This window comes from Falco biarmicus, chromosome 5 (genome assembly GCF_023638135.1).
Source record: "Falco biarmicus isolate bFalBia1 chromosome 5, bFalBia1.pri, whole genome shotgun sequence".
NCBI lineage: Eukaryota > Metazoa > Chordata > Aves > Falconiformes > Falconidae > Falco > Falco biarmicus.
In genome coordinates, this window is record NC_079292.1 from 65,075,489 (window position 1) to 65,103,331 (window position 27,843).

At 42.8% G+C, this 27,843-nt stretch overlaps 1 protein-coding gene across 1 annotated transcript in view; it reads left to right on the forward strand.

Annotated features, from left to right (window-relative positions):
- Positions 1-506: 506 nt before the first annotated feature.
- Positions 507-27,843, forward strand: part of PTN (pleiotrophin) — a 74,616-nt gene continuing 47,279 nt past the window's right edge. Inside the window, exon 1 of the mRNA XM_056340829.1 lies at positions 507-860. The gene's annotated coding sequence lies outside the window, so the exon portion shown is untranslated. The remainder of the gene's footprint in view (positions 861-27,843) is intronic.

Here is a 27,843-nt window from a genome sequence, read left to right on the forward strand (position 1 = left end):
GGGGTGTTGTTTTGTTGGGTTTTTTTTTCTTTGTTTATTTGTTTTCCCCCCTCCCCAGCGGCACGTCCAGCCCAGCGCTGCCGTGGTCTAAGCGGCCAGCTGGAAGTCAGCGGGGCTGCAGCCCGGGCTCCCCAAACCCCGACGGCCAGGGGCTACCCGGCACCAGCTGCGGACGTGCGTGCCAAGAGAGGTAGCTGAAGCCCCGGCACCGGCCGGGGGGTACCGTGAAGCGCCCCCTCACCCTCGGCTCCCCCCGCCAGCAGCCTGGGGTGCCGTGAGGAAGAGGAGGGGAAGTTGCCTCTGCTTAAAAGCCCGTTCCCGGCCCGCGGGCCAGCCCCGCCGCAGCGGGGGCCGCGCAACCCCGCCGGGCTCCCCCTCGGCGGCGGGACCCGGGGGGCGCACCCGCAGAGCCCCGTCCGCCGTCCGCCAGCGGTGCACCCCCGGCCCGCCCCCTCCCCACCCCGCCCCCCCCAGCCCCGGCGGTGGGGGCGAGGCTGCCCCGCGGGTGACCCGCCGCGCCCCCACCGCATCACACGAGGGGGCAGCGCGGCCGCTCCTCTGCCCGGCGCCCGCCTGCCTCCCTCCTCTCGCCGCCTCGCTGCAGCCCGGGCTGCGCCGAGTCAAAGCGCGGATCAGGTTCCCTGCCTCCAGTATAAAAATCTCGGCGAGGAATCTCCGGCGGGAGAGAGAGACGGGGCGCAGGCGGAGCGGGGCGTGAGGCGGCGGCCGGCCAGCCAGCCCGTCCGTGGGGAAGCGAAGGGACGCGCTGCGGCGGCGGCGGCGGCAGCAGCCGCTGCTCACCGGGGACGCCCGCGGCTCGCCCCTCTCAGCTGCGGGAGAAGAGCTTTCTGCCGCCCGAAGTAAGTCCGAGGAGCGGCGGGGTCTGCCTGAGGGATGCTGCCCCCGCGCTCGCTCCTCCGGAGGAAGGGTGGCAGCGCTTCTCCTGCCCTGCCCCGGCTCCGGGGAACCTGCCCCTGCGGCGCCCCGCAGCTCCGGCCCCACCTCGCGTCCTCTCGCCGCCCGGCGGGTGCTGTGGAGCGGTGCCGGGGGCTTGGGTGGGAGCCCGGACCCAGCGGGGTGGTGGGGGGCACTTGAGGCCCCGGAGACCCCTGCCCGAGGGGGGGGGGGGGCGAGGTCTGGGGGTGCCCGGGGGCCGGGGGCAGGGGACGAGATCTGGGGGTGCCCGGGAGCCGCGGCCGGGGGCGCCGCGGACCCGCCGTGCTGTGCCGTGCTGCGGAGCGCGGCCGCGGGTGCCGGCTGCCCCGCTCGGGGTGGCGGCGGAGGGTCGGTACGGGGGAGCGTTGGAGGGCCGGGGCAGGGTGCGGGGAGAGAGGTGGCGGTGGGTGACGTGACCCAGCGGGGAAGGGAGGCAGAAACCCTCGGGCTGCTCCGTTCCGAGGGGACAAAAGGGCAGCCGAGTGACCCCGGAGCGGCAAACCCCCTGCAGGTCCCAGTTGCCCTGTGCCAGGAATGTCCCGACTGAGACTCGGGATAATGAGGTTAAATTTTACCCTCCGACCGAGCACGTTGACTGATATTTTTCTTGGGACTTTGCCTTCTTATCTGTAGTTTACTTTTGGTGGAACAACTGAATCTATCAAGTGCCAATAGATCTATTTAAAACTGCCATCGTTAGTTGGTGTCTTCCATGTCCTCTGGAGGGATAGGTTTGGAGAAAATCTCACTTAACTACAGTGAAAACACAGTTTCCTCCTGTTGAGCTTACACATTATTCTGCAAATGTGTTATGGTCTCCAACACTGATGCTTCTAACTCCGTAGCTGCCTTCATTATCTCCTTATTAAAAGTATTTATAGGGGAAAGACAGTCTTTATTCTTCGGGAGCTCATCTGCTCCTTTGCCTGTTCCAGTTGGCTGCCGCACACCTCTCTCTTCCATACTGCAAGTAGGCTTGCCTTCGTGGTGAATGTCTACTGTCTGTTAGCTTAGTGATACGCTCTGAGGCTGGATTCCAGGATATAAACCCTAGAGACCAACTGGTTCTTGGAAGCATTGTGGAAATATTTGCAACATGCATTAAATCTTTCTCTGTGAGATAACCCTGCACCTATGCATAGCGATAGGTGTTTTAACTGGATCCTATTTGCTCTAAATGACTTACAGGAGAAGAACGCTTTACCTGTGGCTCATCAGTGCTTGAACTTGCTGCCCTTTCCTTGCTTTCCCTTTGGACCTTGATTTTTTTGAGCTTTTAGTAAAGTTCAACTTTTTGGACAAGAAATAGACAGAGTGTGTAACTGCTTGTTTTAGGGAGAAGAAGGGAAGAGATGGAGGGAAAGAGAAGGGAAGTATATTGAAAAAGTTGTAAAATAGTACCTGTCTTATACATTTTTTGGACAGTGTGCTTGAGCTGATTTACAAAGCAAATCTTATGGAGTATTTCTGTTTCCTCCCTGCAAAGAAATAAGAATTTTAAAAAATGAAAAAAAAAAAACCCCTAGTCTGAACTTTTGATCAAGAGAAGTAGTCTGAAGGGAAAAACAAACCTGCATATTTGTGACAAAATTTGTTAATTTGCTGTCATAATGAAAATTTGGAACTTCAGGGAGGGGGTACTTCACTGGAGAGGACGGACAAAAAAGAAAAAAAACCACATTACTTTGGTGACTTACTACTTAGGAAGCTTTGAATGAAATTGAAGGACAGAAACTTAACTAACTTTAGCATGCTCCAGAGCAGGCTCTTGGGTGGAAAAAAGAGAAGCCAGCAGCAAATCTTTCTTTTACAAATGGTTAAGTCTTTGTTTATAGTGTAGAAGTGGCCTAAGAAAAACAGACTTTTTGCAATTATCCAGATGTCTATTACCCGTTATTTGAGATGCAGCCTGTGGCTGATACATCCTTCCCAGCAGAAGGTTGGTCTTGCTATAGTATTACAAAACATAGTTCTGTTATCCCAGAACCATATGCCTATATTCCTCTACACTCATACTGACACTGAGGACACTTTGGAGGCTTATCTTATTCCTGACACAGCTGTACTGATGGATGTTTTGTGTAGATTCATCTTTCTGTTGCTAATGTGAATATTATTACTTAGCTGACTTCCAGCAGTCACGGCTCCAGCAAGGTACTCTGACATGTCCTATGTTTCTTCTTGATCATTCGGGGAATGGTTGTTCTTGAGTCCTCAGATAATAATTAAAAATAGTCCTTTACAGGAGCTCTGAAAATGCCCTCATTCAACTCATACTCTTTTATTTCAGTGTGCTTTTGTAGCAGGGAAGGTATGCTTTATGAAGCGTTATAGTGTAACAAGTGTTTTAGCGTAGCGCTAAGGCATTAGGGATGGAGCCGGCGTTGCTCGTGAAACCTGCTCTGTTCAGGCCCCCTCATTACCTACACTCCCAACCATGGTGTTTTCTGTGGGAACTGGACTTTAACAATGTATGCTTTGCTTCGATATTTACAACCTCTTGCTGATCAGTGTATCAAAAGCATTTTCATTAGAGGATTCATTTCAGGACTTTAATTGAGGAAATCTCTTTGTTTCAAGCCTCTATAATAAACCATTCAAAATGCCGTCTTTGAACGAACTAGGTCACTGTAACGCGCGCACACAGAGGGATTCTCATCTGCTTAGGGTAGCCGGCATTCGGTCGAGCCATATCCCTGGTGAGCTTGTCCCTGATTTATCCTTCTTGGACTGGCTTGTTCACAGGGAGCTTATGCTGAAAATTCACTGCTGGAGGTCATTCTCCATTCTTGGCATCTCTGGCAGCCTTAAGCTTAAATTGCAGCCTCATTTTCTATCCAATCAATACCACTCTTATGTCGCTGAGTTTCCATGGTGCCCCCAATCTTCTGTCTACATATTGATGTCTGACAGCAGGAATAGCATTCTGTGTCGCTATATATACTTACCAAACCTGTCAAAACTATTTAGGGTCTGTCGCACTAATTTATATCCATATCCTGATATTATTTGTATCTGTTGAGCTTTGACTGATGGAACTTGCCGCACTAAGGAATCAACCTCAACAATGCACTCCAGGGATGGCTCAAGGGATGGATGTTTTGAGAAAGGGGAAAAAGACTCTCTTCTAGAGTAGCTGGGGTAGTCTAGAATCCTTTGAGCACAATAGAGTCATTTTGAAAACATCCAAGTCTCAATGGCTCCAAGTTAATGCTTTGGAAATCATTCTCCATTGTGTGGCTCTGAATGCACAGAGGGTCCTCTCCGATGGAACCGTGGAGGGGAAAATAGAAACGTGGGCATTGTCAAGTGTTCAGTGTGCATTTGAGGAGAGCTGGGGGAAATTTGAGTCAGTTGTCTTACATCAATTTCTTCAGCAGAAGCACCGTGGAAAAATGAAATTAAAGGAGTGAGCAATGCCTTCTATAAGGTGGATGTCTGTGTTTTGCTACAATAACTCACAGAGCATTGTAATTGCCGAAGAAATGATATGGTGGTGTCTCTGTGGATTGACACAACAGCAACTAAACAAGATGGGAAGAGGTGTATCTTCTGTGCGTCATTAACTTCCAAGGGACTGATACCTGTTATTTGTGCCAACAGTAATAGACGCTAAATAAAGACCAGCATATTTTATTTTATATTATTTAAATATGCTTTGCATACCATTGATCTTGTATCAAACAGAAGTGGTCATCAGCTGGAGGAGCCCTTTAATCCCACTACCTTTAACATGATCTTGATCCAGCCCATGAAATAAGAGTTGGCAGTCAGTATGGAATTTGCTGCTTAGAATTTTGTTTGCTCTGCGTTGCCATTAGAACTGATTTTGTGATGCCAAGCTCATTAATACTTTTCAGACCCTCTTCAGGCTCCTACAGTCTTTCCACTAGTGAAAATGAACTTGAATACTGAAAAGGCCCTGTTGCAGGTGGTGTTTAACATAGTGGCATTAAAATAGTTCAGTTTGTTAAGTTTTCAGCAATGGCTTACCTTATCGTTGTAGAAAGGGTCAGTGGGACTTTACCAAGCTAGTTGCTCTCTTGGTCAATATGTCTCACCTTTATTTTATTCCAAGGAATAGAATCACTGAAGCATTTGAAATATCTAGCTCTACCTCCTGCAGTGGCACCATGATGATTTATTGTTTTTTAACTTTTCTCATTTCCTTCCTTGCTTACATATGTGGGAGTGACTTTTTAAAAACTGTAGTCATCTTGCAGACTGCTTTTTAATGTTTTTCAGGCTGAAGGTTGAGAGAACACAGCTGTAGGCAGTTTCATGGGAGATGAGAAGGGGGAATGTGAGTATAATAAAGAGCTAGATATATTACTGATGCAGCCAGGTGATTTCTACCCTCTCCATCCCTCCCCTCCAAAAAGCCTCTGCCCTTCCTTGCCTTCCCAGAAGAGCAGATTCTGGTTTCAATGTGGATAACCTGGAGGTGAGGAGTAGAGCTAACTATGAGGCAAAATCCAGTTTTGTTGCATTAAGAAAAACATATAAGTATGTTAATTTGGGCCCTAGGAGCACGTTGCTTGCAAGTGCCATTGATTGCATGGCAGCTGCGACAGAGGGGTAGAGACTTTTAGAGCAGAAGAGCATTACAGGAGTTGGGGATTTTCTGATAAAAATAGTCTCTGAAGATAAATAGTGCTTGGGGCTCCAGTCTGCTGCCATTTAGTAAACTGCAAAATTCAATTTTAAACTGGACCTTTCTCCTCTGAGGCCTGCCAACACTATTTCAGAGCTCATTAAATGTTTCAGGAGAGTGATATAAAAATCTTCCTTCCTCATTAGTTTCTACAAAGGTTCAGTGTAGCTTGGACCTTATAAACATCCCCTATTTAGTTGTAGTTGATACCATCATCAAGGGCCTGTGGGGAGGGAAGAGGAAGAGGAGAAATTGTTTAATACCTCAGTCCAAATGCTTGTTTTCACACTGGTCCACAGCTAGCTAACAGCATAAATGAAATAGAGTTTTTGCTGTCTTCATACAATATTTTTGGAGCAACTCGTTATCTGTAGAAGTTCTCCACCCAGGAGTAAAACCAGACAGAAAAGCTGGGAGGGGGAGGGAGGCTGGACATGCTCTTTTTCCTTTCAGCAAGCCCCTCTCTATGCACTGGGGCTGATGCTCTGTTGTCTTAGTGGGACTTGTCCAGCTGGCACTGGAAATGGGCAGAGCGCTAGTGATGCTGGCAATGAGATGGAGGTAGCCTATTTCTCAGGCTTGAGTACAAAGTTGATCTTGCTCTGCTGAGCTTGTAAAGGAAGATAGACTACTTTGCTGTTGTCTTCATCATTTGACTTTGTTACCTGCATCTGATTCTTGCCTTAGGCTGTCCCTAAGGATTAGAAAGGTAAAAACCGGATAATTGTTCTCTATGGGTATATAGGAAAGGAGGAATTCCCTGTGTATTGACACAAACAGTAAATACACAGATAACTGTGGAAGTCAGTGTCCCTGTCTGATTGCAAGCAATGAAAATGACTGAACTGCTTTCTCAGATTCAGTTTCATTTGCTATCAGACACAAAACCTGTTTTGTTCTTGGGTTTTGTTTCTCAGAGCCATGCAAACAATGACAGTAGTTTCATAACCAGCTAAAGATGATCCGACTATTGCATTTAAGGCTTCCTTGTTTCGACAGGATCACTAGTACAACAGATTTATTTATGTATTTTTTATTTTTTTAGCTATATTTCTCACACATCGTGCATCTCAAAGTGCAAAAGAGCCTTAGCAGTGCAATGCAAATGTATGCGCCCATCTGTAGCCAGCAACAGAAGGCTCACAGTCTGCAGCATCTTTGCTTCCATGACAGGAGCATCCAAAATGTGCTTAAAACTGTGTGTAGGTAGTTCTAATCTCAAAAACTTTGTGTTTAAAAATAACTATTTTACAGGTGTTTTGTCTTTTTTTTTTTTTTTTACAGGTTTACAGCATGCAGGCAACAGTGGGAAGAGTGACTGGCTCAGAATGCCATTTTAATATTTCTGTGATGCTTTTCTAGGCACTTTGATAATCAGACTGTAATGGATGGATCTTTTAAGAAAGGTCTACTGTCTTTGAAAGTGATATAGAAAGGGACTTAGAAATAGCCTTGGTAGAATGATGGCACCTCTAATATGGTGCTGTCTCTGCAGTATTATGGCACTACAAGGTCACAGTTTGCTTTTGGACAATGGAACTTTTTCCATTTCCATACTGAGATCTTTATCAGCTCAGTAAGAATCATATTCTTCCTGTCAAGCAGAGATTGATACTAAACGAGGCACACATTCTCCAACCATTATTCAGGCAAAGCTGATGCTTCAGCAAGAGCTTCATCAGAATAAGGATCATAGAATTCAGCCTAAGATTTAGAAAGGGTGCCCACCCCTCTGTTTTGGTGACAAATTCTTAAAAATAAGACACAAATGGATTATAATTCTGGTAAATGGTTGTGACTCTTCCTGCACATCTTGCAGCAGAATCTCATTACTTTCATTGCAAGTGCCTTTGGAGTGAAGCACCCTTTATTAAGTTAGAGATAATAAAGAGATTGTTCTGATATTCTGCCTTAATTCTGGTAGAAAAACACTTTGTTCCTTTAGTTTGAACAATAAAAATTCTGTGCTCAAAAGTAGCCTTCCCACCCCCACTGTATTAAACAGAAATATTTTGAACTTCTTGTTCTACCTAGAGTGGTTTCTCCTGGAAACCTGGTTTTCTCTCGTAGTGGCTTAGCTTTCCTTCTGGTGCTGACGGAAGGCCCCTGAGATGCTCTGATTGCTTCTCGATAACTTGTGCCACCAGACTGCCTGGTTGTTTGCTTGGATTGCTGCCTTCCCAGAGGTCACAAAGATGTTTTTGTTTGCACAAGAGTCACTTGCTTTTATTAGAAGCCTGCCTGGGTGCAGCTGATATGCAGAGACTGAGGAGTGGAAAAAAATCTACTAGCTTTCCCTCTAAGGCCAACAGATAGGATTTTCAACAATTTTCCAAAAACACTGCAGGCTTTGATTCAGGAACTTCATGTCATTTCACTTATTAAATCTTCATATTCCTAAGCTGTCCCTTCAGCCCATGTTTCTCGTCTGATTTGTGTGTTGTCAGATGCTTTTGTTAATCTCTGTAGTTGATGTTTGCTGAAGTGATTATTTGGCAGCAGTGTGTGAGCAGGCGTGTGTGTGATGGCTGTTGGCATGGCAGTCTGTATGATACGGCATTAGCATACTTGCTCTGTGCTGCGGGCCTCTTCCTCTGCTAGGCTCACTTATGCAGCAGGGAGGCAAAACCACCCCAAACAGAAAGCCACAGGGGAGCCAGTTACAGCACGGTGATCCTCTGGCCAGTTTGACCAAAGACCTACAGAGTTCCGGGGAGCCTGAAGGCTGCTCCCATTTTCCTTGTATTACTCATAGTCATCCACCAGCAGAAGATTATTATAAAGAGCTACAGGGATTGTGGGCTGCTATGTAGGGGTATCTACATTGAGTTGAGTTTTCAGGAATTTCCCTCTGCTTGCAAAATAGCGTGGGAAACGTGTTTATGGGGGTATAAAGAAAAAAAGGCAAGCTCCGCTCCCTTTCTGTTTGTTAGCTCAAGAACCTGTCTTTAAATGGGGCATGGAGTTTACTTTGTGTTTTGGGCTCATGAATACTGAGTGGCCATTGGGATTATAGGAGTATGTGTTTTAAGAGTTGTCAGTCTCTTCTCTCAGTCGCTTGTCATTTTGAGCTATAGTCTTTGCACATCTTGTGCACTGGAACGGCTTTGTGGGCTGCGAGTTCCCTCACTGAGAACCGTGGGGTTTACTTAACATAAATGTAGCAAGTACATGCAATACCTTTGCTTGATCAGTGGGTTGGTTTAAAAGTTTAACACAGCAGTAATAAAAGTATCTGGTGGTACAGTATGTGTTCAGGCGCATGCACTTTGTAAGTGGGTGGGGATTAAATCTCTTGTGATAAGTTTTATAGCAATACATTTACCGTGGGGCCTTTGGCTTCACTTTATATTTTACTGGACATCTTTTTAAGCATGATCTGGTCTTGGTGTTTTTTGTTTTTTGATTTTTTTTTTTGGTTGTTTGTTTGTTTTGGGTTTTTTTGTGGGTTGTTTGTTTGTTTTGTTTTCTTTTTCTTTTGTACAAGTGAAGCTATTGGTTTTCTCTTCCACTTTCTGATGTAAACTTGTCAGTTAATAACTGTACCTTTCCAAGCACGGTGTGGGCCAGGCATAAACCCTTGTTAAAAGCTGCCCCTGCATGACTGACTGGTGCTGTGAAGGTTCTGACTTTATCCTGATGAGGGAGAAGAGGATGAGAGATTCCTGTTGGGATCAGCCCTTGGTTTTACCTCTGGATGGAGAAAACTTTGGGGGCTTAATACCTGATATGATTTTTAAAACTGTCTGGAATCAGAAATGTAGGAAAGTGGGGAGCATTTTCTCTCCCTGCCCCTAACTACCTGCAAAATTGGCCATGTTTTCCTGATGAAAAAGTCTGAGTTCAATCCCATCTGAAGGGATGGGAATGGGAAGAAAAGTGGGTGAACTTCCTGCTGTTACTCGTAATTTTGATCTAGAAGTTATATTTAGGCTCCTTTCAAAAACTTCTATAGATAATTTTAGTATTTTGCAACTGAGATAATATTTACAAACACTTCTGCTTGCTCAGTGGCATAATGTGCCACATGGTCCTGGGCTTTCTTTGGCTGCCTCTCTGTGCCCAAATACAGCATTTCTGTGCTAATTTTCACGAAGAATGAGAGCTCTTGAGCATGGCTGGAGATTGAATACTGAATAGACTGATATCTACAGGGCAGTAGTCCTTTACATAAGAACCCTTCTTTCTTGTGCTAACCGCAGCTGTAGGTTGAGTGGATATAGAGACATTGTGGTTTTATAGAGGAAAAAGGTGAGACATGTAGGTGCTTTGCCCCAACATTGTGCTTTACACACACGTCAAAACCAAGTCTCTGTTTGGAGAAACTTTCCAAACTGTAGGGATATGTAGCAAAAATGTGTTACCTAATTTTAGAGTGTCAAATTGCTCAATACTTACTATAAATGACAAGTTCACATCTTTCTGTATTGACACTTCCAGCATGTACAGTAAAGCTCTAATTCTAGTTGGGATTTTACCAACTGAAATTTCTCAAGTGATTGTAGGTGGGAATTTCTTGTCTTATTTAAACAGAGAATTCTGCAGCAAACAAAATAGGCAAATCAGGACAAGGCTGTGAAGTGTAAATTATCTGTCTAAGTCAAGAAAAACTGAGGTTGAAATATTTCACATAAGGCTTATCAAAATGGAAATTTTTGAGTCACTGAATTAAAGATTTCTGTTCCAGGCCAGTGAAATTCTAGTGTGTATCTAAACACTTGCGGCACTTAATGGGTGTTGAAGGAATGAAAACAAGAACTTGAGCCTACATATGAGACAGATACATTGGCTACAGTAGGCTCTTCATGATGCCCTATGATGTCCAGCTGATGCTGTTCATTGTGGCATTTTTATGACCACAATGTCTCACAAAAAGGGTGGAATAGTATGCAGCGATGGGGAATGAGGAGCATTTTCTCAAATTTATGCTTTCCTTATCAGTTTAAATTTTTTTTTCCAAAGTAAGCCTTTGAAAATCGGAATATAATTTGCATGTACAATTTTAATTGTACATATAATTGTAATAATTGCAAACATTGTCAACAGTGTACTAATTGTAAATTATTTGCATTTCAAAGTTATTTTTTTACAAAATAATTGTAAACAATTGTAGTAATTTATAGTTGTTATTTACAATTATTATGACTATAATTATAGGGTTTAATAAAAGGCTTGTGCATGTTCTTTTCAATTGCTCCACAGGACATGTTGTTTGGGATTTAAAAAAAATAATATTTATATATAATCATAGCTTCTGTTGCAAAAGACATTTTAGCCTTTGTTCAGTGTTAAATAGACCCCTAGCCTAGAATAAGTATAGTTTTCACTCCTGATGCAGTGTGATTTGTGTGAAAGGGATTTTTTTTTTTTTTTAAAATCTCATTTATATCTGTTTTCTATTCCTTCATATTAAAAACAGTGTTCCAAGCTTAAAAACTTTTTGGAGTGGCTGAACTTCCAAGCTGCAGCAGCTGATTCCAGGTGAGCTGCCCACTTTGAGCAGCCTCAGCCATTTCTCTCGTTTCCTTGCTGGGATTCCTGTCTTGCAAAGCTAAACCGTTGAAGGCTGCTGCCGCTTCTGTAGCGGGAACTGTATCGGGCTGTGAAATGGGTCTGGATTTTTCTAAGACATGGATCGTGCCCTGTGAGTAGCAGTCCAATTGTACAAGATATGCAAGTGGATAGCAGAACATGGGTTGAGTTCTGTAAAACCAGTTATGTGAACTGCTTAAAACTTTGCAGGTAATGCTCATCTTCCTTAGCTTTAAATGTGCATTTTTCCCTGAACAGATAAACCATGCCCAAGCTGTTTTGGTTTTGAAGATATAGAACTTTTGAAGAAGTTTGCCATAACTGAATAGCTGAGGTTTCCTTAATTTTGAATTCCTATGTCTCTAATGTCCTTATTTTCATAACCCAAACTTCTCTTTGTTTTAATATTTCTTCTATTTAAATTGTGTAGTAGGTCACCTTTCATAAATATTGCACATCTGCTCATTTTTTTTTTCAGTGGCCTTTACAGCTGCCCCACACCTTATTCTAAATCAGCAAAATATTTCAGCTTATTTGTTTCTGAGTGTGCTCACAATTCATGCCCTTGTTTTAGTGAGCACATTTAGTTGAAATCTAACTTGGAATTCTATAACTGCATTATAATTTCCAGAGTCAAACTTTTTTTTATTACAGTTTTAAAATTTTAGAAGTGCTATTCTAAAGTTTTGTCTAGTCTGAAATTACTATTCTGCTAAGAACAGGGATATGACATCTTTTGTCTCCAGAACTTTTTTGATGTCCAGAAGTTATTTCAGTAATCATTGACATATAGTGGTATGTAAGTATATATTTCTTCCATTAGACTTTAATGTGTCTGTGGTGAATTTTATCTGATATTTGTGTTGTCCGGTCGTCTGGGCAGTGGCAAGGACAGGGACCTCCATACTGTTGACTAGTACCATTTTATATGGACAGAACTTTGTTGCTGCCTTTTTCATACTTTGTTTCAAGTGCTTCATAAATGCACTCCACAACATTGATCCTAGGCTGGACTTCGGGTGCTACAACTCCACCTCCCATACGGAGAACTAATTATTGTTCTTACCCTGGGATTCTTAGTTCCTTGACTAACATCTAAAGAGTGACGGGACCTGACCTCTTATCCCAAGATTACGAAGCTCTCCTAATAGCTTTTTTCAATGTCTTTGGAAATCCAAACAATTTACATCTAGTGGAAAATACCCAGGATAAGTTTTTAAAGGCTTCTTGTAGATTAGTGAGGCATGATTTATCATTGTGAAAAATGTACTGGGTTAGACGTTTCTAGTTTGTGGGTCTTCTATTTCAGGCTAGATGGTTTACCCTTGCCTCTAACTGATTTTTCTCAGCTCTGGAAATGCAGTTTAGTGCAATTGAATTTCTTGAGTTGTCCCTTTTTTTTTTAAAAAAAAAAAATTATTTCCCCTAACTCTGTCTGGCAGTTCTGCCTTAGGTTCTTTACTTGTATAACCGTAGGGCATTCATCTCTCTTCCCTACTTTAAAGGGAAAACTGAAGAAAAGGAGCCATTTAACTTCTGTGCAATCTTTTTCTGCCCTCATTGACTTGCTTGTGCCAGGGTAGTCTTCAGTATAGTCTGCAAGACCCACTGGCTCTTCTGGAGTGCCTGTTTCCAGTGTGCTTAATGAATGCCTTATTACTTGTCTCTGTGTATTTTTCTCTTTGTTCCTCAACCTTGCTTTTGGATCTTTTAATCTCTATTTTACATCTCACCTGCCAAAGTTGTTTTCTCCTATTAATTTCACTTGGGCTGGATTTCCATTTGCTTTCTCTTAAGTATATTCTGTGAGTGAACAAGTCCTTAAAATATATTTGAGAAGTTGGGTTGGGTTTTTTTGTTATTATTATTTTTTTTCTGAGTGGCCAGGAGTATCATCAGTGATTGCACTTTGGCATCGTTTCAGAATATCTGTGCTCATTCCTTGCATACCTTATTAAGGAAATGTTCCAGGGAACAGAAAGAAGTGACTCCCAATACTGTGCTTAAAGAAGCCTGATTCTTTTAGGACTTTTAACAGCATCCCAGTTGTAGCATCCACCATAATCATGTAGTAACTTTGGGATGAAGATTTTGAAGAATTGTGAGAGAATTCTGTATTTATATCCTATGGAAATGTATCCCAACTGTTGCAATTCTCCCTTTGGAAAATAGTCTAAAAACATAGCCCTGTCTAATTCCTGAATTAATTCTTTTCTGTTATTTGAGACTAACTCATTGCAGCTTTTCCTTCTGCAAGCTTCAAACCAGCTGCCACCACATGAATTGATTACATTGACAAGAAATAATTTATAAAAATGACTGCATTTTCACAATTCTAGAAAATGGCAATGTTGTCATCATTTGATCACCTAGTATTTTACATCAATCATTTCTGGTCTGAATTGGATCCTCAAGACTGTAGCTCAGAATCTGTAGTTATAAACACTCCCCTAATGTGCCTCCCTGTGAGGAAACAGTTACTGAAGAGTGCCTGAAAAGTCAGATTTGTATTTCTGACTTCTTCCTCTTTCTTATTTAGTATGTGTGCAAGTATAGCTCAAGATTGTACGTTTTCTCCTTTCAGAAGAATCCCAAGTGTTTTAGCTAAAGGCCTGATCTAAAGTCCACCAAAGTAACTAAATATATATGTAAAAATAAATGTATGTATGTAGGCTCATGGTAATTTAGATTGGCTGTATAATTTAACACTTTCTGTGTTACTGTCTTTTTTTTGTTTTTGTTGTTGTTTGGGTGGTTTTTTTGGTTTGTGGGGTTTTTTTGGGGGTGGGGGGGTATCAACACTTTAGCAAACTGTGCTCCAGGAAGCTGTTTGTGATATCAGAAATGTAAGCTGATTGCGCTTATGTACATCTAATTTGATGCCCTGATGCTTTCCAGCTGTGATAAATGGACAACTATTTTGAAAACAAATATGTTGTCAGAAATGGAGTATCCTGTGAAAACTACCAATTTTCCCTTAAGTCTGGCTGTGTTCAATTAATCTGCTGCTGACTTAATCTCCCTGCATCTCATAAGGAATGTTTTTAATATTAACTTCTCATAGTAGCACTTCTACTTCTAAAATGTCTTTCATTTAACTCTAGAATTACTCATAATCTGGGAAAAATTGATGCTTGCTTCTCCTGCCCCTGATTTCTATGATGGAAAATCAAGACTTAGCAAGTTGAGGTTACAGGTAATTTAAGGTTATTACCTTTTAAGTAATGAATCCCAAAGCAAATCTTTGTTTTTTTGAATGGGAGGAATCTTATTGTATCCCCTATTTCGGAGCTATCCCACATGCTCAGTGGTGGTGGGGAGGACAGGGTCTGGGCATCCACTTATGTACTTGCTCCTCAGCAGAAGGTCAGGAGCAACCCCTTCCGTAGGTTTTATCTCTGTGCACAGATGGAGTGAATGAGACAGGGGACAGTAGTGTCTTACCACCAGCTGATGTCACAACAATCTCAAACCTTCTGTGCATCTCTTTCCCTATTTTGATTCACAGCAGCATTGCTTTAGCAGAAGCAAATCGACTTCTGCAAACATATGGCAAGAGCAAGAAGGGAAGGCTGATTGATCAGGAAGACTGAAATGGACTTCTGTATTTATCAGGATTTTTTTTTTAATTTTGTGCTCGTGGAACAAGATTTGTAATAATGATTACTAATCACAAAGGTTACCCAAGCCCTTTCTTAAATTCATATCTTTAGAGAAAAGCACCTGTAAAGGAATATATGGTGAAGAAGGAGGCAGTTACGAACCTCGGCTAGGTGGTGTGTATGTGTTCTTCTTCAATTTTTAGCAAACTAGTGTGTGTAAGTTAGATGCATTGCCACCTGTAAGCCCTGTCTCTCAGCATTTCCATATAAGCCTGTTAACTGGTTTGGGCTGGACTTAAGAAAGAGCTCGTTCCTATTCTTGATGAGCTCAAGTGGCTTTTATGTAGGGTGCTGTGAATGGACACAAGGGCTTAGTGCTCCTTGTCATCGTGTGAGTTGCTAAATGCGTCACAGCTTTTGCTGTGACATATGCAGCGTTGGGAGTAACAGAAGCCAACTGAGGTTGCAGTTAACCTCCTGCTTCTAATGATGCTGTTTTTAGATCACTTGCCTAAGATGCCTCTGAGTGTGACAAATGAAGGGGTGCCAACAAGTAGCTTTTGTTTGAAATAAATCATTGTTTAGGTGGAATGAGAAGAAAAATGTGTCTGGATTTAATGGTACTTCACTGTGCATAGGCTTTGGAAATGAAACAACTTGACCTTTCTTGATAGCACACCTGTGTTTCACTACAGCTGCTGTTGCTGCTGGACTGAACTGCAGTTAGGGGATTTGGTGGGGGAGGGAAAAAAATAGCTTACCGTGCTAATCAGAGCTCAGTGGAAATGTTTTTGTCATACGACAGGTAGAAACAAAGGCTGCTGGCCTCCTGGGACTGGAATGAGCCTTCAGCTTGGTACAGTGGTTCTATGGGATTTGATGGCTCTGTTAACACAGCAGTGTCCTGTTAGCACACCAATAATGCCAATGTACTCTGCTGTTCTGGTGATCCCCCCCAGCTCATGCAGGATTCATGACATTGTTTTATGGTGTGCTTTCCCATAGGTGTGGTATGCAGGCTGCCGGCAGCTCTGCGAGGTCCTGGTGTAGCCTGCCATTGATCCTATTCTCCTCCTTCCCTGTTTGCGTGGTAGAGCAGAAGGCACGGTTGTAAAACTTGAAAGTGACAGTAACAGAGGTCACAAGTACAGTAAAAGTTGAAATGATCCTGACAAATTGGGCAGTTTCTCTGCAACAGAGTGTTTTTCGCAAAGAAGTGAGACATGCTATCCTTTGGGGTTAATAAATTGTGCACACATAAAATTTGGGAACATGGTCGTAGAATAGCAGAAGAAGGTCTGACAGTAGTTTCTGTATGCTGCCAAGGATGCTCATCTGTTAACCCAGTCACTTCAGCACAGTTGAGCTCTAGCTGTGGTTTGTATGGGTTGCTAATAACCTTGATGCACAGGGACTAACCTAGCTACTGGATGCTTTCAGTCATGGCACATTTTGGCCTGAGAATTTGCATCTCCAAGTGAGCATTGAGTGTAGTGGCTGGAATGTGTTTGACCCCATTTGGTGCAGCTTCAGCATCTGCCCCTTTGGAGGCTGGGTTTTTTAGGCAGAGACCTCTCACAGCATTTGGGTTCCGCATTTGTGATTCCTACGACATCTGCCGTAACTATCAAGGCAGATGAAGATTGTGCCTAGGAAAGGACTGAAAAGGATTACAAGGTGCTCTAAACCTGAGGACAGAGAGTGGCTACGATGTGACGGGACAAACCGAGGCAGGACCCGCCGAGAAGCTCCCCCACCTAACGTTCATTGTAAAACCAGCGGCGCTGTCATGCTCCGATGCCCTTTTTCCCAGGGCCAGCCCTGGGGTGGCAGGTAGGGTGGTGGGGCTCTCGCACGGTGGGGAGCAGTGGGTGCTGCAGGTGGCGATTATCAAACACTGGCAGTGTGGTGGGGAGTACAGTGACACAGGTGACTGGGGTGGCAGTGCAGCCTTTTGTTTCTCCTTGTGGCTAGACGGGGACTGTGAATACAGAGGAGGTGCTGTAGGATAAAACGCATGGTTTTATCCAGGGCAAGAGAAATGACATGGTGCAGACACAGTGTGAAACAACATTTGCAGGGTCATGTGTGGGAAGGTTACATTTCACTTCCCTGCAGCCAGCTTCCTGTAGTTAGTAGTATTTATCGCTCTGTTTTTTTGGGTGTCATCGTGTTGTTTCGTGTCCCCCTGTCCCCCATCCCCACCCCCCACCCCCTCTTTCTTTTTAAAGCAACATATTTACCTCATAAAGGAAAAGGAAATCTTATTCATGTATGTAATACCTTCCTGGGAACTGGGAAGAGCACAGGGCAGTTTGCAGTTGACATGAACAGATCTATTTCTGGGTGAATAAGCTGTTCCTGAGATGCTCTGGGCCCATTCCTCAGCAGCCATGTGACTGGGCTTCTATGGAAATATGGCTTTCTGTGTCATACTGTCAATTCAAAAGATTTCAGGAGCTTTTTAAAAGCTGCTCATGATCTGTGCCCATTTCTGGTTGCTGTCCCGCATTCCCTTGGCTATTCTAACTACTTCTTTTAATTTACAGCACCTGAGGCTTGAGAAGAAATCCCATCACAAATCTACCTGGAGTCTCTGGATTCTTTACTGCATACAGAGTTCAGGCTTTCTTTTGCTCTCCATGGGGAAAAAGAAGAAAAAAAAAAAATCTGTTGCTGACAGCAGATTGGGTTAAAAAGGCAAGAGGTGAAATAAATATACCCTATGCTGTCTTGGATGTAAGGACAAGTGGGTGGAGAATCAGACTGCAGGGGAGATCAGAGGCAGAGCGCCTTCAAAGATGATTCTCCAGGCAGGTGAGGAACTGGCTGGTCTGACAGCAGAAAGTTTGCAGACTGAGGAGGTTGGAATTTATGATGCTCCTCAGAAGCCTGGGTGTTTAAAAGCATCTCTTTCCCATTTTCTCAGTCACACAGCTGCATAAGATAAAAGCTTCATCGAGCTCCTAGAGCTTGGACTGGTCTTGCCGAATCCGGCCAGCCGTTGTCAGAGGGGTTAATTCACACCGTCGCCACAGAAGACAAAATGGATCTTTGAAACAAATGTGGTGGGGGGGTAAAGGCATCAATCATGTGAATACTGCTTTACAGAAATTCACAACTGCAGCTTTTTTCTTAAGCAAGGGCTGGCCGAGTCCGATCAATCCCTTGGCTCTCAAATAGGTCTCAGCAGGCAGTAGCTTGCTCCTTGTGGGTTTGTATGTACATGAAAGCCCACTTTATATTAACTCTGTGGAATAGTATTTTTTTCCTCTCTTTAAACCCTTTAGCGCTAATTCAGTGTAATTATACTCACTGAATACAGTACTGACAGCCCCACTCCTCCCCCTTTGCTGTCAGGATATTGGCCTAAAAATCACTAGATGAAGAAAATCCAAAACAACGATGGGATTCTTTGTTCTGGCCTTCTACATAGGTTTTTTATTATTTTAATGTAACCCTGTTGGTCACACTTTCAAGTATTTTCTTTAAAGCTGAAGACTGAAAATACATTTTTTTTCTTTGAAAAATTAATGAAGAGTTAGACTTTAGTCTTTAAGGAAAATGCTAAATATTGCAAAACTTATTACTAACTGAGCGCTGCCATGATTATTAACAGCCTGAGACTGCTGCGGACCTTTCTACCTTTTTGGAAATTGAGGAAGGTGCCAGGAAAAGGCAGGGAGCCTCTTTCCACCTGCTCCTTCGGGTGTCTATGTCTGTGCCTCAGGCATGCATGACATTTTTCCTGTCATGTTTTCAGGGCTCAAAATAAAGATGCAGTTGGCTTAGCACAGCATGTTTTAGTCCTTTCTAGCTCCATATGTATGGATGAAATGTACATAGTGGGTAATATCTGGAAAACTGTGACTAAAAAGGATTTTAGGGGGTCACAGGAGGTAGGCATTGGCAGATAAGCTCTGAATGTAGTGCTGTGGAGAAGTGTCTAAAGCCAGTTCTTAGGCGTATACTTGAGAGGGCCAGGCTAGGGTGATGGTGGTGATGACAAAGATACCAGGGTAAGGCATTCTGTATTGGTGTCGACATTTCCAAAAGGTGCAAAGAAAAGAAAAAAGAAAGGAAAGGGAAAAACTCTCCAACAAACTAATGGCTGGAGAAAGTTGGCTCTGCAGCTTAAAAAGCTTAGTCTTGACAGACTCAAGAAGAACAGATAACCACATTATAAATATCTTTTAGGGAAGAAAAATAACAAGTACTGAAGGCCTCCATAACTTATGAGGAAAGCCATGATAGGAAAAATTCAATTACAAACTAATTTACTATTTTACAGTGTCAATAGTGGGAGGCAGGTTGATAATTTCACAAAAGTTTTCATAGAAGGCAGTGGATCCCTAATTTTATGAAGCATAAATGGCAAATATGGAGTTGTGGATTCCAGGCTATTGGTACAAGGAACTAACTTGGGGCTTTTGCATGAGGGTATCATTTTGCCTAGACAGAAAAGTTTTTCTCAGCTGCTTAGAGGTGAAATGTGGGCAGTTCAGTGAAGCAGAAGTCTGTGTTTAAAAGATAGTAAATGTGTCCTGCTTTAACAAGTAATGGAGTTCTCATTTTAACTGTAATAGAGGAATACTGTAATTTAGGTGCCAATTTGCTTCCCACAAAGGCTATAACATGTTGCAAGTCACACCTCTTGTGTTGCCCTTTATCATATCAAATTGTAACTCAGCTGCTGGAAACCTAGTAGAATAGAGCCAAACATCAGGGGAAAAACAGAGTGAACAGGGAAACATGCATTATAGGAATCTAAAAGGGCCATGCTGGGAAGGCACTTAATATCAAAGTATAGTGTTGGGTTTTATAGTGTTTTTTTGGAGGAGGGAGTTTAATACATTTGTTTTTCTTTATTTATTTTTCTTGTTTTTCTTTTTTTTCTTTTTATTTTTTTCTTCTTTGCTTAGTGGAATGGTAGCTAAATGTGTGCTTTTCTTTCCAATCAAGAATTATTTTCTTGATAGCAGATAGGCAGGCCAGAGCCCTTATTCTTGAAATATGGGTCCTTTAGCACAAAAGGTCTCCATCCAAGTATTGTCTTACTGTCTTTATGTCTTGCCTGTATAAAGCCTCTTAGGAGAGTGAATCTGAATGAAGTAAAACATACATTTCTGAGAAGGTAGGTTGTGTCAGTTTTAAAATGTAAACAAATCTCTTTAGAGTGAAATAAACTAAATCAAACTAAGGTGTTGCCAGTTAAAAGAAGAGTATCCACAGCATTGTGTGCTATTTCTTGCCCAGTTTTAGTTGGGGAATGTGCAAAGTGTGCAGGGATAAGGAGGTCTTCTGAATTTTGCAAGACTGAGGAAACATAGGCATTAGACAGGAGGAGGGTGTCAACTTTATTGGCTTCCTTTGCTCATGGGATTGAGGGACCTTCATTTAGGCTTCTCTGGTCACATGGATAAGCCAGTTCTGTTTCCAGAATTAAGAGAAATGCTGATTTTCCTCTGATTTAGAAGAATGAAGGAACTTAGTAGCTTTGAACTCTAGTTCAATTTGAGTACTGGCTATAGTTATAATAAACTGCTGGCTTTATTTAAGAAGATTCTAAAAGGTCAATTTCCAAATGGGAAAGACTTGTTTGTTCCTTTCTCTGAGAATATGGAACTGTTCCACAAAGTACATTTCCTTAAACTGAGTTTTCATGTGTAATATAACTTGGGTGGGGAGGACAGGGGGCAAAAAGCAGAAGTTTTAAGCCTGTGATGTGGGAAGTGGTTATAACCTATATCAGTTCCCCGGACCCTGAAGCAGCCTCTGTTCTCTTTCTCCTGCTTTGTTTTATGCAAAAGTCATGCTTCCCCAGTGACCATTAGGACTCATTACCTTTTGTTTTACTTCTGTGATTAATGTCGATGTTGATGTAGTGGAACCATCTGGTGATTCAACTTGAAAAGGCTGAAGCTTGGAAACTTTGGCTAGAAGTGCCAGCATTGGGCCAACCTGGCTCCTGTGGAGCAGAGGGAAAATCACTCCGTATTTCTAGAGCCGGATGAGATATTTCTTCTTTAGCTTTATGCGGGTAGCTCCTCCTATTGCTGAAAAAAAGTGTTTTCAAAAAGTTTTGTTGTATAGATGAGCACATGTTGATTTTGAACTTTCTTCTGTGTGTAGCTGCCTAGATAGCAAACTTTCTAGCACAAGAGAGAACTTTGTTTAAAACAATACAGACAATAAGTATTACCAGGGCCAGATAACTGCAGACAAGCAGGCATCTTGATGAGATTAGGAAGGCAGCAGTGGAATCAACAAACAGAGGCATATACATTATGAGCTGTTCTGATTAGCTCCTAATCTTTAAACAGACTTTACTGAACTCTGCCTGCTTGAATCGTTCTCTCTTGGGGGACAGTTTTTCAATTTGTATTGCAGACACAGAAGATCCATCCATGCTACCTTTTGGGTAAGTGCGAGCTGCTGAGGTGGAGAGTTCAAACCCTGGAGCACAGTGAACTGGGGAACAGCAGCCAGGAGTTGGTGCTCTTGCTGAACAGATGGTGACCCAGAAAGCTGTATGCTCAGCATTAAGTACTTAATGACATGCAGGTGTCCTTCATGGTTTGGAGCACTGAAGTTTTTAAATTTACTGTAGGAAGTTGGTTACTTTGAAGATCAAATGAGGCTTTCCACCTCTGTGGAGCCATTTGTGGCACAATTTATTGCTACCAAAATCTGTTTAACATAAACAGATGTGCAGCACAGAGCTGACCTGAACTTTCCTACAGTGGGAATTAAGCATGGATTACCAGAGACATCTTAATTCAAGCCAATTCAAAGCCTTAGCCTGAGGCCACCAGAAAGAAGACCCATTTAGAGGGTAATTCCTCACTAAGATATTACTGTTACCTGTTTTTAACACTAATGCAAGCTGGTTTAGACCATAGCTGTGTGGTTGCTCTGCCTGTGTGGAATAGCATCATCCTATTAACTTCTGCCATGCCCTGAACAAATAGTCGTTTTTTTAGAACTAGTTAAACCTTTCCTAAGCAATCTTTTTCTTTCTGTTTTTGCAAACCAGCTTTTGAAGAGGCAAAGCTACAGGTCCATGGGTGGTGGGAAGAAAGGAAGAGGTCTGCAGGCCAGAAGAGTAGGGAGGATGATGCAAATTGTGAGGAGCAGCACTGTAAGGTTTCTTAGGCTCTTTCCTCTCCACTTCTGCTGTGTTGCAGTGCTCTCTCTTCTGTTCTTAGTCTATGAACCTGTAGCAGTACTTCTGGCTTATCTGCAGAGTGGTTTCTCATGAAGGACAAGATATAGAGAGATAGGAGTGTTTCTGCATCATGCCTTCAGTGCTGACATCCTTATATAGTGAAATATGCTTCACTAGCTTTAACAGGTGGTACCTACAGTCTTAGTGAGTCTTTGGGTATTTGGAGAGAATGATTCCCCAATAATGGGAAACAAGCAACAGTGCAAGAACCCCACCTCAGTAGTAGGTATTCAGCAGGTGAAAAGGAGCTTTATCTGTGCCTGCTTCCATTTTTGATAAACACGTTCTGATAGTTGTGGAAGAGAAACTTGGGAGCAATGGAGAATGCCAGCTTCAGTTTCAGTTCATTTGTATACAAGCTGTTGCTTCTATTTTTCTTTTTTTCAAAAAGTCTTTGTGAATATACTGGGTCCCTCTTACTGTGACTCACAGGCTGCATATACTATATATACTGCATGTATTGAAGTGAGTGTTTCTGCTTGTGTACCTGAAGTCCCCTCTCTGGGGAATCCACAGGGTAGCTCTGGTTAGAGCCACCATGGAGCGTAATACAGATTACGGAAAGCTGAAGCTGAAGTGTGAGGTCTGGGTCTGAGCTCACTGGCTAGCAGAGGTGCTAATGCCACTCCCCAGAAGCTTGGCATCTCATTCACTCAATTAACAATGAAAGTTTAATGATTCCTGCCTCTCAGGTAATACCCTTCCACTAGAATACTAAAAAAGGAATTACACTGTGGCAAAGGGATGCTGATGCACCATGCCTGATTAGCTTTTGGAAGGAAGAAAAAGAATCTCCTGGTTCAGAATGATAATCGCTCTGCAAGGGGCAACTATTTCCTGGAATTATCACTTAATCGCTAGGTAGGCTCTCTTCTGAGTTGTACTTAATGGGTAAGATTTGGGCCAGTCTTCAGTGACAAGGAGAACTGCATTATCATTTCTCTGTCAGGATAAGGCATGAAGGCAGTCTTCAGTAAGAATTTGCCTCTTACTGAGATCTGCCCTTTACAGCTTTTCTCCTATAACCATCCCAAAGTGCCCTGCTGGCTTCTGCCTAATTTTTGCTGTGTTTGAAATGAATTTTGACTGATTTCTCTGGGAAGTCATCAATGATATAAATATCCCAGTATAATCTATGACACTCTTATCTAATACCTTTGCAAAAGATTCTGGGTTTAGGGAATCACTTGTCACTGCTTCTTGCCTTCCTTCTGTCCTGCTTATCTCTTTTTCAAGTGGTGCAGGCAAATAAGCTCTTTTGAGCTGCTGCATCTCAGACTGTCCTTTCTCTCCTCCTCCCTTTCTTTCTGTCACTGGCATCAACAAGCTCCCTCAGCTCTGCAGGACAGCATGCAGTAGCACATTTTCCTTCATCTGACGTTGGGGTATATGGTGTCATTTAACTCCCCACCCCTTTTACTATGCATCTGTTTCAGGTGGTCTGAAAGGAGGAGCTGTTTGCTAGTGCAGTTGCAGTGAGTTGCAAGAAGTGGGGAAATTAGAGGAACACACCCCAAACCCGGTGCTATGTCTGAGTGAATAAGCTATTGCCTCTTAGTACATTTGCTCCCTAGTGCTAAAAATTGCCTTGATATTTGATTGATATCACATATCAAGACAAATCAAGCTATGTGACACATAGTTGATGGGGAAGAAAGGCAGGTGTATGCATTGGGAGCAGTATGCCTCTAAATTAGGAGAACATGCATGATGAAGGGAATTTAAACATTACACAGCTTTGCTTCTGATTAATTTTTTTTTGTTGCAATGAGTTGCCCATCCTTTAGGTGTTCACTGCATTTTCTTTTTAGGTATTTCTCTCTTCTCCCCTCAAATTTTCATCCTTTCCTGGAAATCTGACAAGAAATTCTATCTGGGGAAGGCACTGAGGAAATAACCCCTTCTCCCCAAATAACAGCATCTTTCTTGGTGGAATCTGCAGTTTTTGCAAGTGAACTATGTTCCCTCACACCTCCTGTGCTTTTCTTTTTCAAATCACATAACTTCCTGCATGAGGTAACCTTTTCTGTCTTGGTCTGTCTCTCTCCCGTGCTTGCTCTCCCTCTGGCTAGCTTTTCAGTCAGCAGTGCTCTCTGGGTCCCTTGCTCGGTGATGAATGAGTTTCATTCATCTTTCTTTTGGGGGCTCTGTGAAAAGCTTTAGACTTTGCCTGCTCCCATTTTTTCGCTTGGCTATTCATTTCCATGGCGATGGAGAAAGGAGGGGGGTGGCAGAGTGGGTGGCAGTGGGGCCAGAGGTCAAGAGTGGCCACTTTCTGAATTAAAGCTTTGAATTCCATTAAAGGTGACATGTTGTAACCTGGAGTAACTCTCCAAGAACTTGGCTGTCAAAGTCATCAAAGCAAAGGGAGAGGGAGGCAGGAGAAAGAGATCAGAGGAGGAGGAACCCAAGGGCCTGAAGCTGCTGTCAGTATTACATCTGGTGACTTAATATAGGGGTAGTTCATTTGTGTTGCCGTACATGGTGCTTCAGTGAGGCCGTGCTCTGAAATCTGCATGTGGATGGGGTGTGTGAGGTAGGAAGGGTTCCCCTCGTCCTTTGATCAACAAGTGTAATCTTCTGATTAAGTAAACAGCCCTTCCCCTCTGAGAAATGGGAGGGGGGAGCTGCATGTAGATAAGTATCCTGGCCACTTTGGGATTTCATTAGGTTATTTTTTTCCTTTCTTTCACAGAGGTGCCAGGAGGACTCAGCCAACAAAGATGAGGGATGTTTTCTTGGCATCATACAAATAGTCACTGGGAGAAAGTCTGTGTTCCAGAAGACAGCATGTGAAGTAGGGCAAAGTGTATCAGGGTGTTTCCAAACATCAACATTGTAGGTGTTTTAAAAACATTGCATTTGGAAACTTGCCCGTCTCTATATTAAAAAATCAACATTGTAAGAAAACCTGCTGAATTTTGTCATTTGCAAATGCTTCTTCTCTGAAGGTTGATAACAGGGGGAGGAATCGGAAGGAGACAGAAGGACCTCATGCCCTGTGTGCATAGTATATTTTGAATTCACATCCCCTCTTTGAAAGGTCTCATCATGGTGGTAACCAGGTTCTGTGTTAAAACTCCCCTTTCTCACTTGTGTGACCTGATGAACCAGTAGTTTAAAGCAGAATTTTCTCTTGGTTCCCAAGCATGTGATCTTGCTGCTGGTACTACTGAGTTTCAGAACTTGTTATTCCTCCATCCCCAAGTTTATCCAGTTCTTTATTTATGATCACCTGCTCTGAATGTGTACTAGCGGGAAAGCCTGCTAACTTTATGGTGTATAAAATTTTTTGTCCTTGGTCTCATATGTTTTCTGTATTAAATGAAAATGCAAAAGTTTGGTGCAAAACTCCTTGTGGAACTCGCTTTGAATCCTCCCCCCAGCATTGTATTTCTCAGCTTCCTAGATCTGTCTAGATCCTGAACTGGACAATACTGTTCCTGCCAGTCCCCAGTATGCCACTATCAAAAACTGTGCTGTGTGCTTAGCAACCAAGATTTATAAAAGTCTCTCTGTACACTGGATTACACTTGATACGAAGTCTTCAGCATCCAGGTCAAGATAGGATGTCTGGAAAGACAGATATCCTCCTCTCTCGGGGTACTTAACGCTTCTTACTTAGCAAGGTCTTTCTTAACCATTATGCTTCCTCTGCCTATTTTACCATTCATTATCATCCTTGAGGTTCCTCGTGGCTCTGCCACATGGAAACATGTTCAAAGTGGAGGAGGATTCTAGATTTTTTCTTTGGCTAGAAAATTTCAGCTTTTATTGCTTGAGGCTGTGAGGGTTCTTTGCCAAAAGTAAACTGTGACAGACTATTGTCTGTGTTTTGCTGTTGTGTTTTTTTATTATTATTTATTCCTTCATATATAAAAAGTATTTCCAGAAGCTTGTAAAATAACAACCTCAAAGATTTTTTTTTTATTTTCCAAGTCTATATTTTCATGCTATTTTTCCGCCCGTGTGTGGTCTATGACAATAGTAGCCAGTAATTGGTCTAGTAGAGATAATATATCATATTTTTCTTTTTGGTATTTCTTCAGTTGTTTAAAAAGCAACAAGGAGAGGCTAAAGACAAAAGGAACACTGGATTTTTCAGACCAATTTGCACAAATCCTGTATTTTTGTGATGCAGTAAAAGGGAGAATTTGAGCTGTATATAATGACTACAGGAGACAAAAATGAGGAATTAAGAACGTTATTAGAAAAGTTCGATGTTCATGTCCATGTTTTGTTTGTTTGTTTATTTTGGATTTTGGGGGTAGAGGAGATAGGGAAAGAATGGTTTGAGATGCCAGAAATACCATAAGCTAAGAAGGAAATGAGGTATAGATGCTTACATTACTGAAGGAATGAGAGTTCTATCAGTCATGTGTAACTCTAGAGATGTTAAATGTCCTCTAATTAGAGAGAGCGTCAGCTGTAGTATGTGTTATTCCATGCTAAAGGAGAGACTGTTGAGTGAATGAACTCTAACTTTGCAGACATGCTGCAGCTAATAAAGGCAACTAAATCAGCCGACGAAAGGATCAAAACTGTAACAGCAACCACTGGTTCAGAGGTATGCAAACCTGGGCCGAAGGGACCTCAGAAATAGGGCAGAGATGAAGTGAAAGGAGAATAAAAGCATCATAAGTCTTTTTACATGAGAGAGAAGCAAACAGTGAAGGGACTGAGGTGTGGACAGTTTTTTGTTAATAATGAAGATATTGGCCTGTTTTAGTAGACTCAGACTCTCAGTCTGTTGGCATCCAAACAGGAGGGGAGCCACTGTCGTATCTGTTATCACGGCATTTGATCAGTGATCTCTGTGTATCTGCAGGCTGGTGACATTCATTTCACGGCATATTCCCAGTGCAAGGGTGCTGTGAACCGCCCTAAGAGCAGCACTTGTACCAAGTGTGCTAGCTCCTGAACCAGGGCTGTTCTCTTTTCCCCTCTTAAGAGATTTGGCTCCTTTTTTAATCTGCTTTTGCTGGTGAGAAGCTTGTTTGAAACAAATCTGCTTCAGCAGGATTTTCAGTTCTGTTAGTCCTCTCTTCCTTTCACTTGAATCAGAATAAAAAAGAAATGAAGACAATAGGGAGGAAGCATAGAGATTTGATTTAATGCAGAGACTTAATTTACCTGTTCTGCTGTGCTTGATTCTACTTTTCCACATACGCTTTCCTTCATGAGACAGTCCTGTAATTTCACCCTTAGGGGTGTTGCCCGGCTTAGTTTTCCTACAGTTCTTTGTATTTTCCTACCTGTTTGTAAAACATTCTTCCCCTCTCTGTAGCAAACCCACCCACTGACTACTTAAAAAAGCCAGTACCAGGAGTAATCACAAAGCTGACCTTGTCATTAATCTGCATTATCTGAGGAGTGGGAGTACACTGCCTTGCGGAGGCCCTAATAGGATTGATTGGGTAAAGCACAAGCAGTTTCCCTTCCTCTGTCAAGCCATTCTGAGAATTAAAATGCAGAAATACAGCCCTGTGTAAGCTGTAATAATTATGCCTTCCACTTAAAGACATATCTTGCTGAAGAACAGACAGAATGAAATACTAAATCACAGGACTTTTGCCTCCCTAGCTGGTTGGGTCTTGCCTGTAAAACTTGCATGTTAGTGTGAATGCCACACAGCGATGTGGATGCTCCAGGGTTGGGAGAAGCAACCCCCCACATTACACTGAGGGAATCTGTGCCAGCCTGTGAGTGTCCAGCCTTACACCAAACCAGGCCTGCTTGGGGTGTCAGGTGTAAGGGAGGCTGTGGGGCTCCTCCTGGCCGAGCACAGTGCCGGAGGCTGGGCACTGGCACAAGTTGCCCAGAGAGGTTGTGGAGTCTACATCCTTGGAGATACTCAAAAGCTGCCTGGATGTGATCCTGGGCAACCGGCT